The sequence below is a fragment of the Phyllobates terribilis genome, unplaced genomic scaffold, assembly GCF_046119375.1.
Source record: "Phyllobates terribilis strain yellow unplaced genomic scaffold, ASM4611937v1 Scaffold_68__1_contigs__length_7421828, whole genome shotgun sequence".
NCBI classification, from domain to species: domain Eukaryota; kingdom Metazoa; phylum Chordata; class Amphibia; order Anura; family Dendrobatidae; genus Phyllobates; species Phyllobates terribilis.
Genome location: NW_027362828.1, coordinates 1,145,059 through 1,161,943, shown reverse-complemented (window position 1 = coordinate 1,161,943; position 16,885 = coordinate 1,145,059). Strand labels below are relative to the sequence as shown.

The 16,885-nt window shown below is 47.9% G+C and overlaps 1 pseudogene; it reads right to left on the bottom strand.

Moving 5' to 3' along the window:
* Positions 1 to 615: 615 nt before the first annotated feature.
* Positions 616 to 16,807, bottom strand: LOC141194309 (mitochondrial fission regulator 2-like; annotated as a pseudogene).
* Between the last annotated feature and the right edge of the window lie 78 nt (positions 16,808 to 16,885).

Genomic DNA, 16,885 nt, shown 5'->3' with positions numbered 1-16,885 from the left:
GAAGTAGAATATGATGAATGTAAAAAAAAAGAATAATACGAAGAAGGTGAAGAAGAAGAAGATGAAGAAGGTGAAGAAGAAGTGGATGAAAAAGATGCTGAGGATGATGAAGGAGAAAGTGTGGGAGAAGTAAAAAAGAAGGTGAAGCGCATGGAAGTAGTGAAACATAAATATCTGACAAAATATAAAAATACTTAACATAGTCAATATTTCCGTAACTCAGAACGTCTTAAAAAAAAAAATTAATTCCTGCTGTTCCATTTGATTGGGCTAAACCTCTATGCCTTTATTGTCTCCGCCACCTCCCCCAATACATTCTACATTATTCTTAGTTGTTTTCCTTCATGTAGAATTAACCTACAAGGAAAGAAAGGGTTTATTTTCATTCCGATATTTCTGTCCCATTGACTTGCATTGGTTTCCGGTATCGGAATCGGCGATATCCGATACTTTTTCGGTATCGGTCCGATCCAATCCGATCCGATATTTCCCGATATCGGAAGGTATCGCTCAACACTAGCCAAGAATAAAGCTGCTGAAAGAAAAAGGAAGGATATAAATAACCTGCGCGTTACGCCAAGTGATTATGGCTTCATCAGGGGTATGAACATCAACTCAGACATGAACTTGCTTTCTTGTAATTTCCTTCTGTGTTCTTTTCCCAATAGGCTTAAGCAGGTGGCGCCCAAACTACAAGTGAAGAACATAGGAAAAGTTAGAACCAGATATACATTCATATATACACTGGGAAAATCGTGAAGGATCAGTCAACGATTCAATTAGTTAAAACACTTCTACCCAATAAGGGTATGTGCCCACGATGCAGAAATGAAGCAGAAAATTTCTGCAGCGTTTCTGCATCTCCCTTGCCAGAAAAAATGCATGCAGATTGTGCATTTGACTCGCCCCCTGGGCCGAGGGACACCCGGAACCGGGCTTCTGGGGGTTGTAGTCTCCGTGGCGGTGACCCGGGCCCGTGGCTCAGTGTGGTCAGGCCAATGGCGGTCTTTTGTGGGGGCTTTTATGGGATAATGTCCGACTACGCCACCCGTGGATTGCGGTCAGTGCGAACCGCCGCTGCAAGGCAGACCGCTGGGGCTGATGGTGTATGCAGCTGAGGTAGTGTGACTCCCGACGGGAAGAGTGAAGCCCCAGGGCAGTGTAGTAGACGGTGGGGGTTATGGTGCACGGGCGTCCCAGTACCAGTAGTGCTGCATACGGTGAGAAAGCACAGAGACAAGGCGTTGCAGTTCAAGCTTTTTACTCACAGTTCTCATCCAGTTCACTTGTGCACAGGTAGGACCGCCCGAGCCGTGCTGCTTCCACCAGGCAGGGGGCTCGGTCAACCCCCAGGTAATTCCAGAGTGTGGCACAGGACTCCCTTCTATCCTTTCGTCAGCCGTGCCCCACCAATGACACTACTTTTGTCCAGCTGCCTCTGATCTTCTCCTGGGAGGGCTGGGTACCCACTTCCCTGACCCTATGTGGTGTGCCTTTCTAGTAGGTGTAGTAAGGGGTCGCACCACTAAATGATTGCGACCACCGGTTCTTGGTTAAGGATTAGTCGCCTCCACCAACTTGGGATCCGGTACCCTGTTCTGCCAACCCGTCACCTGTAATCTCCTGGGTCCTTAGGGTTCCTTCTGCCTTCGTGTCTCTGGGCCTCTCTTGGTGTTCTGTTCCTTCTTACTTTCCTTTCTGTTCCTTTCTGTTTCTGTCCTTTCTTCTGGCTCTGGCCTTCACTCTAGGCCTGCCTCGTGGAGCTGGGCCCAGACTGAGCCACAGCTCCCTGTCAGCCCTCCTGGTTGAACTCCTTTTCTCTTCTCCTCCTGACTGAACTGACTCTACTCGACTAAGATGAAGACACCTTATATACCTACCTCTCTGTGTATGAGCCCAGGTGACTTCCAACCAATGGGCTCCTACCTATGCCCAGAAACCGTCCCCCCCTGCTCCTACATCACTGGGTGTGCTTCCCCCTCCCCACTCCAGCCAGGGACATGATTTGTCGTGCCTGCATTACTGTACTAATGGGAGCACCGTTGAGCTGTCCCTCGGAAATGGGGTGTGTGTGATGCATGCAGCTAACCGAGCCCCGATAGCATCACTTGGAAAGTGCTTGACAACTAGGTCACACTATATAAATCCATGCAAACAGCATGGATTTATATAGTGTGACTGTAAAAAATAAAGCTATACTTACCGATCCCCTGCCGCATGTGCTGCCGCGTGTGTTGTCGCGGTCCTTCCGGGTTGCCGGCATATCGCGAGACAGTCTGCGGTCACATGATCGCGACGTCATCTCAGGTCCTGGAAGATAAGCGCTGCCGGCCGGCCCGCGAGAAGGTAAATATAAACTTTATTTATTATTTTATTCTTTTTTTCACAGGTACAATGATACCCAGGTCTGGATGAGAGTCTTCTCTCCTCCAGAACTGGGTACCATCCGCACATAGAAACGCATATAATCCACATGTACAAACGTATAGACACGGATTATATGCGTCTCAATGCAAGTCAATGGCGGCAATTCCGCTGCGCTTCCGCAAAATTAATGAACATGCTGCGGATTTTTGAGCGCCGCAGAAACGCTGCGGAATAATCCGCAGCATGTGCATTGACATTGCGGAATGCCATTGAGGACCATGTGGTGCAGATTACCAAGCGTTTTTAATGAGTTTCCACTGCGGAAATTCCGCAGTGGAAACGCATGAAAAACGCATCGTGGGCACGCAGCCGAAAGGTCTAGATTTTAGAGTATGTGGGTTGCCTTAAAAGGGTTATATAGCATCTATAAGAACTATGTTTTTTTTACTATGTAGTATCAACAGTGTAAAAAATTGGTTTCGATGACGAATGCTTCAGCAAAGGCACATGCTTGACAGCTGCTCCATTCATTCCCTAGGTAGCTGCTCGGCTTTTTCCGGTAGACTCCCAGCGGTCATGCATCTGACCTGCGGCACATATTTTGTAACAGGGATAAAAGTTCTCCATTGGGGATAAAAATTCCCCGTTCTGCCAATTGGTGCATGTTGCATCTTTGTGGACTTAAAGATATATTTTGTGCATTTTGGTTTCATTAAATATATTGCACCATTTGGCTTTTACAGACTATTTGCTTCCCTGCACATTCAACTTTGATGTGGTCAGTGGTCTTAAACCAGCTGAGATGAGGTCAGAAAAAGACATAAAAAAAGGTACTCTCCTTCTCTTGTTATAACAGTTCTCTCCTATTGAACTGTTATAATAAGCTCACTGATGGATTCTTAGACAGTGCAAGATAGAGACTACAAAAGGCAAACGGTGCAAAATTTTTAATCAAATCCAATTCCAAAAAATTATTTTTAGCTAAAAATGCATGCATTTAAGTATTTAAAAAAATTGTCTTTATTGATGGACAACCCCTATAGAGCAATTAGGGTCTATATCTGTAGCTAGTGCCGAAAACATTAGGAACCATATTTCAAATAAATGGGGTTGTCCGTGCTTTTATACTTTCTTATCACTGGTCAGTAATAGACCATGTTATACAGTCAAGGACCATGTTATACAGTTGACTTAGTCTTATGGCCACGTCACACGATAGATAATTGCTGCCAAGTATATAATGTTAAAAGGGGTTATCTAGGACTATTACATTTTTTTAACTATTGACCTAAGAACTAACAGGTAGGTAGTTGCTAACTACCAGTCTGTTGTGCCCTGCACCGATCTCTGCTGACACAGAGCGGTCACAGCAATTCAGCGGCTTCTGCTAATATCATGTCTACAGAGCAGCGGCTTCTCTTCTGCTCTGGTCTCTTGATGGATCGTGACTGCTGACGTCATGCTGATTGGCAGCCGACTCACAAGTTGCCTAACGTCGGTAGCCACGCCCCATCAACAGAGCAGCCTGGAAGAAGAAGAGCTGCTCTGTTGACTTGGAGCAGCTGAATCGCCGGCGACAGTGGTCGGTGACCTCTCCGAGCCGGCACCGGATACAACAGGCAGATAGTTGCCACTGTTAGTAACAACCTGCCTGTTAGTTTTTAGGCTTATAGTAAAAAGATAAAATAGTCCTGGATAAACCGTTTAAAGATCCAGCAACAAACCTTCCATTCACGATCTTTCATAAGCCTGATTTTTGGTTGGTCAGTCATGTAAGATTTACAAACAGTACCATTGGGGCTTCAGGACTGGAGAACGGAGACTCCTCATGAGATCTATTTTCTTTATTGACAGCGTCATCACCATTTCTGTGCGCAAACTTCTGCTTCAAGGCTTTGGCTATAATGGCTGCAGGGTCTGTGGGATCATTAAGTGAACATCTCTTCTTGTCTTTCCTGGTTTAGGGTTTCCCACCAGGGGATCTAAAGCGAAAAATCGGTGAAAATAAACATCACTGCCATTCTGTAATTGACAGGCTATAACTTAGCTCTTCATACAAACTACTTTTCATTCATTGCTGCTATGTCTAATAAGATTTTTTTTACAGACTTTTTCTAAAAAAATGAATCAATCACCTGCTATCCATTTTCTGAAAAGACTTGTCTAAGATCCTATTAGTGGGGCTAATACAGCATATTTATAATTAGGGACAGACTACTCTGAAATGTTAAACCTAATATAATTATTGAAATCATGTTTGCATAAGTTAATTTTAACTTTGCAAGTTATCACCTATCTGTGAAGCCCAGCTGTGCTTGGTATCACAGACCCAGGAGGGTGTATTGAAGGATTCCTCCACAAGAGGCCCCCATAACCATTCACACATCTCCACCTTCCACCTCAGACCACCAGAGGGAGCTCCTTAGGGAGATATATAAGGGAAGGTGGAGCCAGGCAGCAGTTAGTCTAGACTGGAGACGACAGAAAGCAAACCTGTTGTGAGAGTTCCTGCAGTGCAAAAGCCTGAGAGAGGTCAGTCTGCAGTGGAGCACATTCTAGACTCACGTGTAGCTCAGTGAGGTGAGCTTTAGGTGTGCCGGCGCCATAAGATCGGTGAAACGCGGCACGCTGCCGTTAGTGTGAGTAGCCTATTGAGGGTCCGAGTAGGCCGAAGGCGAAGAGTAGAGAGTTAGTTCATAGGGGGCAGAGGAGCTTAACTAGCTCACCCCGAAGAAGAAGTAGTTACCGGACACCGGGTCCGAAGCTTGCCAGGATCTCCACGACCCAGTAAGATAAACTGGAATCCCTGGAGAACTACAGGTCCCAGGATCGCTAAAGTGCTGATACGTACCAGAGCCAGGAGACACATAGGCCCCGTAGGTTGGGAGCGTGCACTCCAAGAGAAGGCCCTACCACAAGGTCAGCCAGCGCAGGACAGAGACAAAGTTAGGCCTAGCTCCAGGCAGGTCAGAAACTTACTACGCAGAAGCCAGAACCAGGAGGCCCTAAACCTGCTCATTGGGGAGGATCCGGACATACACCCTTCACCCTACAGTGCTCCGGGCAGTGCCTGAAATTCCACCAGTAAAAGGTACTGAAGTGACTATTGTGTCCGTCCCTGTTCTTGATCTGGCCCGGCGGAGTCTCTTTGTCCTGCATCCCCGTTCCTATACTGCCCTGAGGCCCAGCTCTACCTGTGGGGAGCTATACCATCAAGCTGCCTTATCACCAGCCTCAGTGGACTGCGCAGCGCTGGTGATCCTCACCAGAAGCCACAGGTGGCGTCACGAACTCTTTCTTTTACAAGACCAACCCTTTTAAAAGAGAGGCTCAGAGTACGGGCCCGGGAGCCGACCACCGCGACATCCCTAAAGGCCCGGGTACCGAGTCATCCCCATTCCCCTGGGCTAGTCATCTCTTTCCTGGCGTCACAAACAGGATCACGTGCCCACTGCAATGACACCGTGTTTTGCCCGTTGCCACCGGGTACTGTGCGCCTTTATTTTGAACTGTGTACGAAAAGTTGTGGTGAAGATAGCCGCCATTGTTGGGCCGTTGAGCGAGAAGAAGGGCGTAACCGCGGGAAAATAAGGGGCGTACCTGCAAAAGAGCACGAAGTCCCGGACACACCCCACGCCTTGATGTCAAATCAGGAAGCGCCAGGTCCTGTACGGAGCGTCGCTGAACGCTCTGACGTAGGATGCAAGCGACGCAAGGTCCTGAAGACAACCGTCACCTGCGGAGCTGCAGCCTACCGGAAGAAAAACCAGAAGGTAGGCCACGGTTAACTAGGGGGGCGCTAGGATGTCCGTCGAACAGCAGAACGCCGACCTACCGGTCAACGTCCCCGATAATGGGCAGGCCGAAGCCGCCGCTCCACCAGCAGCGCCTGTAACACCTGTTATTCCTATGACTTTACCGTACATTCCTGGAGAAAAGTGGCTCCGCCAGTACAACGGCAAACCAGATACCCTGTCTGGATTTAAGCGGAAGATATGTGGTATTTTGGACATGTACTCTATGACCGGCAAACAAAGAGCTGCCGTTGTATTAGGACAGCTGACCGGTGCTGCGGAGCGGGAAGTGGAAACATGGTCGGCCGCAGACCGGGGATAGTGTCCGCAATATTCCAAAAACTACATACTGTCTTTGAGGACCTTACTGAGGCGGACCTCCGGATGAGGTTCTACAGCTGCTCCCAACAACCAGAGGACTATGTTCGTGACTACGCCTGGCATCTTCAAGGGGCCCTGCGGGCTCTGAACCAGGTTAGTCCGACCAGCTTTGAGAATGAGAACAAAATGCTGAAGGAACAGTTTGTCCGGGGACTGAAGTCTCCAGAGGAGAGCAGGACTGTGCGTTGGTGGTCCCTGGATCATCCAGATGCCACCTTTGACAATCTAAAGGACATGGCTATAAAAGGACTACAGCCCCTGGAGACAAATGCCATCCAATGTTACCAGGGTGGGGCAACCCCAGAGCCTGCAACGCCCACCTTTTCTCCAGTGACTGCTGAAGCTAAGGTTCCAACAACGTCCCCTAAAGACCTGGACAGTCTGCGCTCAGAGGTGCGTCAGTTGAGTAAAACCCTGACCACCGTGCTGAGTGCCCTGCAGCTGCGGACGGAGCCTGAGGGAGGAGGGAAGATCCTGCTAGCTGATAGCCCTGAGGATGTCCCCTGGATGCGGAGGAGGAGGAGGCCAACACCACCCTCGCCGAGGACCAGTGACCAACGCCGTCCACCAAGGGAACCGATCTGTTACCGATGCCATAAGACCGGACACATCGCCCTGAATTGTCCCTTAAACGAGAAAACCCTGGGTCCGAAGGCCGCCACCCAGGAGTAGACTCACCAGGTCCATCAGACTGGTACAACAGGTTCGTCGGAGGAAGACCTTTCCTGTCCATTGTATTGGACGGGATCCCGATGCATGCCCTGCTGGACACAGGATCTCAGGTAACCATCATACCTGAAGTCCTCTACAAGAGGTACTGGTCCATGGACGATCTGCGTCCGCCAGCTCCAAATTTGTCTGTATATGCATCAAATGGACTCCCCCTTAACCTACTCGGGGTTAAGAATGTGACTGTAAGGTGGGGAGAGTGGAGCTGAAGGACCAGGGACTTATTGTAGTGAAGACTAACCCTGATGACAGCAACCCATATATGGTACTAGGCACTAATGTTGTTGGTAACTGTTTGGGAGAGGTTGTGTTCTTGCTCCAAGAGATCGCTGACACTGCCAGACCGAGACAGAGGAGGGCGCTGCAGAGAGAGATCCGCGTCTTGATGTATCAACAGCAAGTACAATTAACAGATGGTGAAATCGGTAACGTGAGGGTAACAGACCCTATACCCATTGTTGTTCCCCCAATGAGTGAAATGCTCATCTGGTGTAGAGCTGCCATAGGTCTTAGAGGACAGAGCTACCAGGCGGTAGTAGAACCCCCTTGCTCTGAGCACAGACCCACGCTCTTAACCGCCAGGGGGGTGGTAGATGTACGTAATGGGAGGGTGCCTGTCCGTCTTCTTAACCTAGGGGAAGATGAGGTCAAACTGCCACGTTATGCCACTGTTGCTAAACTACATGCTGTCAACAACAACTGTATCCATGTGGCGGAGTCCTTAACTTCACCAGAAGAAGTGGAAGATAATGACCCTGCAACCCAGGTGGAGGATTGGTGTCAACAGCTCCATGTTGGGACAGACACCACTCCTGCCCATCAAAAACAGGGTGTACACCGGGTGGTTCAAGAATACTCGCAGGTGTTCAGTAAACATCCACTTGACTTTGGGAGGGTTAAGGGGGTTCAACATCATATCTCCACAGGCAACCATTCCCCAATTAAAGAACGTTATAGGCCTATACCCCCAGCTCACTACCAGAAGGCAAAAGAAATGCTGCATGACATGAGGAAGGCGGGAGTAATTAGGGATAGTTGTAGTCCCTGGGCGGCTCCCCTAGTGCTGGTTAGGAAAAAGGATGGGAGCATGAGAATGTGTGTAGATTACCGTCAAGTAAATCGCATTACACATAAAGATGCATACCCTTTACCACGCATAGAAGAGTCCCTAGCTGCCTTAAAGTCTGCAAATTACTTTTCTACCCTTGACCTCACTAGTGGTTACTGGCAGGTCGCTGTGGCTGAGGAGAATCGGGAGAAGACGGCCTTCACCACCCCGATGGGACTCTGCGAGTTCAACAGCATGCCGTTTTGACTCTAAAATGCCCCCGGAATGTTCCAGAGACTGATGGAGTGCTGCCTGGGACACCGCATCTTCGAGACTGTGTTACTTTACCTGGATGACGTAATTGTGTACTCCAGAACGTACGAGGACCACCTGAAACACCTGGCAGAGGTATTTGAGTCACTGTCCCGGTACGGGATGAAGTTGAAGCCCTCAAAGTGCCACCTGCTCAAGAGAAAGGTACAGTACCTGGGGCACATTGTCAGTCCGGAAGGGGTAGCACCAGACCCGGAGAAAGTTACTGCCATCCAGAAGTGGCCGGAGCCGAAGAACCTCAAGGAGGTGCGTCAGTTCTTGGGACTAGTCGGATACTACCGGAGGTTTGTAAAGGACTACACTAAGAAGGCAGCTCCTCTGCAAGACCTCCTGGTAGGGCAGTCCCCCAAAAGCAAAAACCCTCCATTCCACTGGGGTAAAGAACAGGCTGAATCATTTCAAGAGATGAAGGAGATCCTGACAGGTGATGAGATCCTAGCCTACCCTGACTACAGCCAAACATTCCTGCTGTATACAGATGCCAGCAATGAAGGCCTGGGCACTGTCTTAAGTCAGAAGCAGAATGGCCAGGAGAAAGTCATCGCGTATGCAAGCAGGAAGCTCCGCCCGACCGAGAGGAACCCAGAGAACTATAGCAGCTTCAAGTTGGAGTTCCTGGCCTTGGTCTGGGCCATCACAGAAAAGTTCAAGCACTACCTAGCCTCCAGCAAGTTTACTGCCTACACTGACAATACCCCCTTAACTCATCTTCAAACAGCCAAGCTGGGAGCCATGGAATAGCGATGGATGGCTCGGCTGTCAAACTACCAATTCACCATAAAGTACCGGGCGGGCCGCAAGAACGCCAACGCCGATGCCCTGTCCAGGATGCCTCACCAGTCAGACACAGAAGAAGAAGTGGATGACCTGGAAGAGGTTGAACTACCTGCCTTCCACCGGAATGGGATGGCCCACGAGCTACGAGCCTCCAGGAAGCAACGCGGTAAGACGTTAAACCCCTTGCCTCACCACAGCTGGAAAGAGACCCAGGACAGCGACCCGGTTGTCAGCCGTATCAAGGAGCTGATAACCCAAGAAGGTTCCTCCCTGGAGAAGGATGCGGCTCTCCAAGCAAAGCAGCTGTGGAATGAGAGAAGCCGGCTGTTTATCTACCGTGAGAAGTTGTGCCGGAGGTACGTCAATCCCAAAACCCTCGAGATGGTGTGGCAGATAGTGGTCCCCAAGACGGACATCCAGATGGTGTTGGAGGCCTACCACGATCAGGCGGGGCACTTTGGCTAGAAAAAGCTAGAGACCCTGTTGAAGTGTCGATTCTACTGGGTGGGGATGCGCAGCTTCATTGAGAGGTGGTGCAGAGACTGTGGACCCTGTAGCCTCAGAAGAAAAGACTACAGCAGCCAGAAGGCACCCCTGCAACCCATCAAGACGACTCGCCCTCTGGAGATCGTGGCCCTGGACCATGTCAAGTTGTCACCCAGTCAGTCAGGATACTCCTATGCCCTGACCATGGTGGATCACTACTCCAGGGTCCTGGTGGTCTCCCCTATCAAAGACCTGACAGCAGAGACAGCAGCTAAGACGTTCCAGGCGTACTTCTGCAGGTCCCATGGATAGCCTGGACAGGTACTGACTGACCAAGGCACGGCCTTTGAGGCTGAATTGTTCAAAGAGTTCTGCCATCTGTATGGGTATAAAAAGATCAGGACTACACCGTACCACCCCCAAACTAACGGTCTCTGTGAAAAGATGAATAACATCATCATCGATCTACTGAAGACCATACCACTAGAAGAGAGAAGCCAGTGGCCAGACCTACTACCTGACCTAGTGGATCTGTATAATCACATACCAGTAAGTTCCACCAATTGCACTCCGGCATATCTCATGCGTGCAAGACCAGGGAAGTTGCCCATGGACCTGAAGCTTGGTGTGGTAGAACCTGAAGCTGATGTGACCACTGAGGACTGGGACACGACCAGACAGGAGCAGTACAGGAGAGTCCAAGCCTGTGTCGAAGACAGTCTCACTCGGGTGAGGGATAAACAAGAGGCACAATACAACAGAAGTGCACCAGCAGAACCCTTCACACCAGGAGAAGTGGTATTGAAAAGGAAGCGGAGGAAACACAAGCTTGATGACCAGTGGGAGAGAGAACCCTACACTGTGTTGAATTCAAGGTTTGACAACAGGAAGACGTGTTTGATCAGCAAAGATGGAGGAAGAACAACTGCGACAATATCTAGGGACCACCTGAAGTTGTGTCCACATCTACTAAAGACTCAGGAAGAAGTGTCTTTCACAACCCAGGAAGAACCTAAAGAAACAGTGATACACACTGACCTTGGAGACTTCCCAGCGGATTGGCCTCAAATAGGAGGTGCAGTAATCATTCCAGTACTCCAATTCTATGAACAGCCAGAAAACCCTCCACAGCAAGTTGAACCTGTAAGTGCTGCAGAAGAGCCAGCTCAAGAAGTATCCCCGGATGAAGGATCCACGGCAGGAGCGGAGCAAGAGGGCCCAGCCAATGGTAGACTTGCCAGTCCAAGAGAGAGGTTAAGGCAATTTTACAACATGGTTACATGTAAAACTGGTAGGGTAACTGAGGATACAGATACTGACACTCCACTAACCACAGCACTATGCAGATCAGTACGCAGCACAAGAGGTAAACCTCCTGCTAGGTACACTGAGTAAAGTAGCAAAATTTCAGAGAATGTAGATAGTTACCCCTGGGGTATTGAGTATTAAATTGTAATGTATTGCATAACTGTTTGTTTTCATGCATGCTTATCAATTTGTGCTTTTTCCTATTAATTCTTTATTTGCATAATGAACTGCATGGCTGAGGACTGTGTGCAGCCCAAAAACTCTTATTGTATATAATTGCGCTCCCTGGAGTGCCCCTTTCAGGTGACCTCAGAAGGAAAACCTATCTGGAGTGGCTCTTTTGGAGGTGCAACTCGGATCTTCATGCCCTGCAGCCACCCCAGGGCCTGCTTAGAGGGTTTAGGACAGGTCCCTCAAAACTACCAAAGTACTCTACCTTGTGAGATGGACATCCTGTATGGGAACCTCACCATAGGAGACTTGGATTCTGAGGACACTCTGTATTTGTATTGTTTCTGCAACGTTTAAGATCCGTGCCTCCCATAAAGGGAAGAGTGTTCTAGTATTGCTTATGTTTCCTATTGTTACTGTTGTTATAAAATGTACTTCAGCCCGGGAGTGCTGAGTTTAACTAGGGGGGGGAATGTGAAGCCCAGCTGTGCTTGGTATCACAGACCCAGGAGGGTGTACTGAAGGATTCCTCCACAAGAGGCCCCCATAACCATTCACACATCTCCAACTTCCACCTCAGACCACCAGAGGGAGCTCCTTAGGGAGATATATAAGGGAAGGTGGAGCCAGGCAGCAGTTAGTCTAGACTGGAGACGACAGAAAGCAAACCTGTTGTGAGAGTTCCTGCAGTGCAAAAGCCTGAAAGAGGTCAGTCTGCAGTGGAGCACGTTCTAGACTCACGTGTAGCTCAGTGAGGTGAGCTGTAGGTGTGTCGGCGCCATAAGATCGGTGAAACACGGCACGCTGCCGTTAGTGTGAGTAGCCTATTGAGGGTCCGAGTAGGCCGAAGGCGAAGAGTAGAGAGTTAGTTCATAGGGGGCAAAGGAGCTTAACTAGCTCACCCCGAAGAAGAAGTAGTTACTGGACCCCGGGTCCGAAGCTTGCCGGGATCTCCACGACCCAGTAAGATAAACTGGAATCCCTGGAGAACTACAGGTCCCAGGATCGCTAAAGTGCTGATACGTACCAGAGCCAGGAGACACATAGGCCCCGTAGGTCGTGAGCGTGCTCTCCAAGAGAAGGCCCTACCACAAGGTCAGCCAGCGCAGGACAGAGGCAAAGTTAGGCCTAGCTCCAGGCAGGTCAGAAACTTACTACGCAGAAGCCAGAACCAGGAGGCCCAAAACCTGCTCATTGGGGAGGATCCGGACATACAACCTTCACCCTACAGTGCTCCTGGGAGTGCCTGAAATTCCACCAGTAAAAGGTACTGAAGTGACTATTGTGTCCATCCCTGTTCTTGATCTGGCCCGGCGGAGTCTCTTTGTCCTGCATCCCCGTTCCTATACTGCCCTGAGGCCCAGCTCTACCTGTGGGGAGCTATACCATCATGCTGCCTTATCACCTGCCTCAGTGGACTGCGCAGCACTGGTGATCCTCACCAGAAGCCACAGGTGGCGTCACAAACTCTTTCTTTTACAACACCAACCCTTTTAAAAGAGAGGCCCAGAGTACGGGCCCGGGAGCCGACCACCGTGACATCCCTAAAGGCCAGGCTAAAGGCCCGGGTACCGAGTCATCCCCATTCCCCTGGGCTAGTCATATCCACAGGATAAGCCTGCTGATCGCAGGAGGTCCGCATGGAAGACCCCCACCATGAATGGGGCTTGGAAGAGGCACATTATATTTGAGCCTTCTCAAGCATTCACGCCACTGCTACATTCATTATATGTGGGACTTCCAGAGAAGGGTACAGCATTGTTAACCCCATTCATGACCTTGCAATTTTCTGTTTTTGCCCTTTCATTTTTTTCTACTCTTATTCCCAGAGCCAAGTTTTTTATTTTTTGTCAATATACAGTACAGACCAAAAGATTGACACACCTTCTCATTTAAAGATTTTTCTGTTTTTTCATGACTATGAAAATTGTACATTCACACTGAAGGCATCAAAACTATGAATTAACACATGTGAAATTATATACCTAACAAAAAAGTGTGAACCAACTGAAAATATGTCTTATATTCTAGGTTCTTCAAAGTAGCCACCTTTTGCTTTGATGACTGCTCTGCAAACTCTTGGCATTCTCTTGATGAGCTTCAAGAGGTAGTCACCGTCAATGGTTTTCACTTCACAGGTGTGCCCTGTCAGGTTTAATCAGTGGGATTTCTTGCCTTATAAATGGGGTTGGGACCATCAGTTGTGTTGTGAAGAAGTCTGGTGGATACATAGCTGATAGTCCTACTGAATAGACTGTTAGAATTTTTATTATGGCAAGAAAAAAGCAGCTAAGTAAAGAAAAACGAGTGGCCATCATTACTTTAAGAAATGAAGGTCAGTCAGTCCGAAAAATTGGGCAAACTTTGAAAGTGTCCCCAAGTGCAGTTGCAAAAACCATCAATCGCTACAAAGAAACTGGCTCGCATGAGGACTTCCCCAGGAAAGGAAGACCAAGAGTCACCTATGCTTCTGAGGATAAGTTTATCCGAGTCACCAGCCTCAGAAATCACAGGTTAACAGCAGCTCAGATTAGAGACCCGGTCAATGCCACACAGAGTTCTAGCAGCAGACACTTCTCTTCAACAACTGTTAAGAGGAGACTTTGGGCAGCAGGCCTTCATGGTAAAATAGCTGCTAGGAAATCACTGCTAAGGACAGGCAAAAAGCAGAAGAGACTTGTTTGGGCTAAAGAACACAAGGAATGGACATTAGACCAGTGGAAATCTGAGCTTTGGTCTGATGAGTCCAAATTTGAGATCTTTGGTTCCAACCACCGTGTTTTTGTGCGACGCAGAAAAGGTGAAAGAATGGACTCTACATGCCTGGTTCCCACCGTGAAGCATGGATGAGGAGGTGTGATGGTGTGGGGGTGCTTTGCTGGTGACACTGTTGGGGATTTATTCAAAATTGAAGGCATACTGAACAAGCATGGCTATCACAGCATCTTACAGCGGCATGCTATTCCATCTGGTTTGCGTTTAGTTGGACCATCATTTATTTTTCAACATGACGATGAACCCAAACACACCTCCAGGCTGTGTAAGGGCTATTTGACCAAGAAGGAGAGTGATGGGGTGCTACACCAGATGACCTGGCCTCCACAGTCACCAGACTTGAACCCAATCAAGATGGTTTGGGGTGAGCTGGACCGCAGAGTGAAGGCAAAAGGGCCAACAAGTGCTAATCATCTCTGGGAATTCCTTCAAGATTGTTGGAAGACCATTTCCGGTGACTACCTCTTGAAGCTCATCAAGAGAATGCCAAGAGTGTGCAAAGCAGTTATCAAAGCAAAAGGTGGCTACTTTGAAAAACCTAGAATATAAGACATATTTTCAGTTGTTTCACACTTTTTTGTTAAGTATATAATTCCACATGTGTTAATTCATAGTTTTGATGTCTTCAGTGTGAATGTACAATTTTCATAGTCATGAAAATACAGAAAAATCTTTAAATGAGAAGGTGTGTCCAAACTTTTGGTCTGTACGGTACCTTTTTTTTTGCGGGACAAGTTGTTCTTTTGATTGACACCATTTATTTTACCATATCGTGTACTGGAAAACGGGAAAAAAATTCCAAGTGCGGTGAAATTGCAAAAAAGTGCATTTCCACAATTGTAATTTTTTTATTTTATTTACCATGTTCACTAAATGCTAAAGCTGACCAGCCATTATGATTCCCAGGTCAGTACGAGTTCATAGATACCAAACATGTATTGGTTCTTTTATATGTGAGTGGTGAAAAAAAAAATCAGAAGTTTGTAAAAAAAAAAATTAAAAAAAATCGCTTATGTCGCCATTTTCCGAGACCCGTAGCATCTCCATTTTTCGGGATCTAGGGCCAGGTTAGGGCTTATTTTTTGCGCCCTCAGCGGACGTTTTTATTTATATAATTTTGAGGTAGATACAATGTTTTGATCGCCTGTTATGTTTGCGGAGGCAAAAAAAGAAAAACATAATTCTGGAGTTTAGATTTTTTTTGTCGTTACGCCATTTACCGATCTGATTAATTTACTTTATATTTTGATAGATCGGAGATTTCTGAATACAGCGATACCAAATATGCGTATATTTTTTTAATGGTTTTATTTTCAATAGGGCAAAAGGGCGTGATTTAAACCTTTATGTTTTTTAAAACTTTTTTTACTTTTTACTGGCAGCAATAGTCCTCTTAGGAGACTTGAAGCTGCAATCATCTGATTACCTGTGCTACACATAGCAGGGCTTCAGCACTGCTATGTATAGCAGAAATCACAATCTCCTATGAATGCCGGCCACAGGGGATCTACAATGACAGCCAGGGGTCTTCTGCAGACCCCCGGCTGTCATGACAACACATTGGCACCCCGCAATCACATGACAGGGACGCCTATGGGTGTGTCTTGTGACGAGCTTCTGGCAGGTGTGTATTAAATGCCACTGCTAGTGATTGACAGCGGTATTTAACTGGTTAACAGCTGCGGGTGGATCTCGGATCCGCCTGCGGCTGTTAAAGGCACATGACAGCTCATGAGATCAGCAGTCATGTGCAGGGAAAGATGCAGGCTCAGTGACAGATTTTTTTTTTTTTTACAGTTTTCTCCTTCATTCTATTTCACGCATGTCTGTAATAAAAAATATATATTTAAAGAAAATCTATAAAATGACCTTTCGACCGCCCGAAGCTTGATGGAATTCATGCCTTTTAACACATCCATCATACTGGGGAGCTGATCCACACTGCCTTTCTCTGAAGCCTCACTTTCCGTCGGGCTGCATTTGTGAGAAGCTTTACGTTCTCTTATAATATCAAGTGCAGATTTTAGTTGGGAAGATGGGACTGGGGGTGGTGGAGGAGGAGGAGGAGGAGGAGGAGGAGGAGGGGGCAGCGGAGCTACTGGGGTTGTAAATTGCAAAAACTGTGCGGAAAGTGGTGGAGAAGCTGAAGATGGGGGTGAGAGGGCATTACCTGGGCAGCTAAATGAGCACATTGATTCTGTATCTGAGAAACAAAAACGAGATCAAATCATACCAAATACATAGCAAAAGCTTGACCTATTTAACCCATTAAGTGATTTATAAGGATTACAAAAACAATGGCTTACGAGACTGTGCGGCTTGTGACGGTTGTAGGGCAACAATGGCAGCAATCTGTACTCTCTGCTGCAGCAGCTCATCTTCCAAAGCTGAAAGGCATGATCGTCTGCAGGAAGGAGACTCTTTTCACACACTCTCTTGGCCAACATCATAGTCAGAAATCCTGAGTCTGAATTATTCGGGTCCATTGACTTGTTGGATGGAAGATCGTGTCTGATGTTACTAAAGGGAATCTGTCACCAGGTTTATGCTACCTCATCTGAGAGCAGCATGATGTGGGGGCCGAGACCCCGAATCCAGTGATGTTACTGGGCTCCTTGCTGTAGTTTTGATAAATCATTGTGACGCGCCCCCTGGGCCATGTTGTGCTGCGTTGCGCATGCGGGGGATACCCGGAGCCGGATCTGACAGGGGTAGT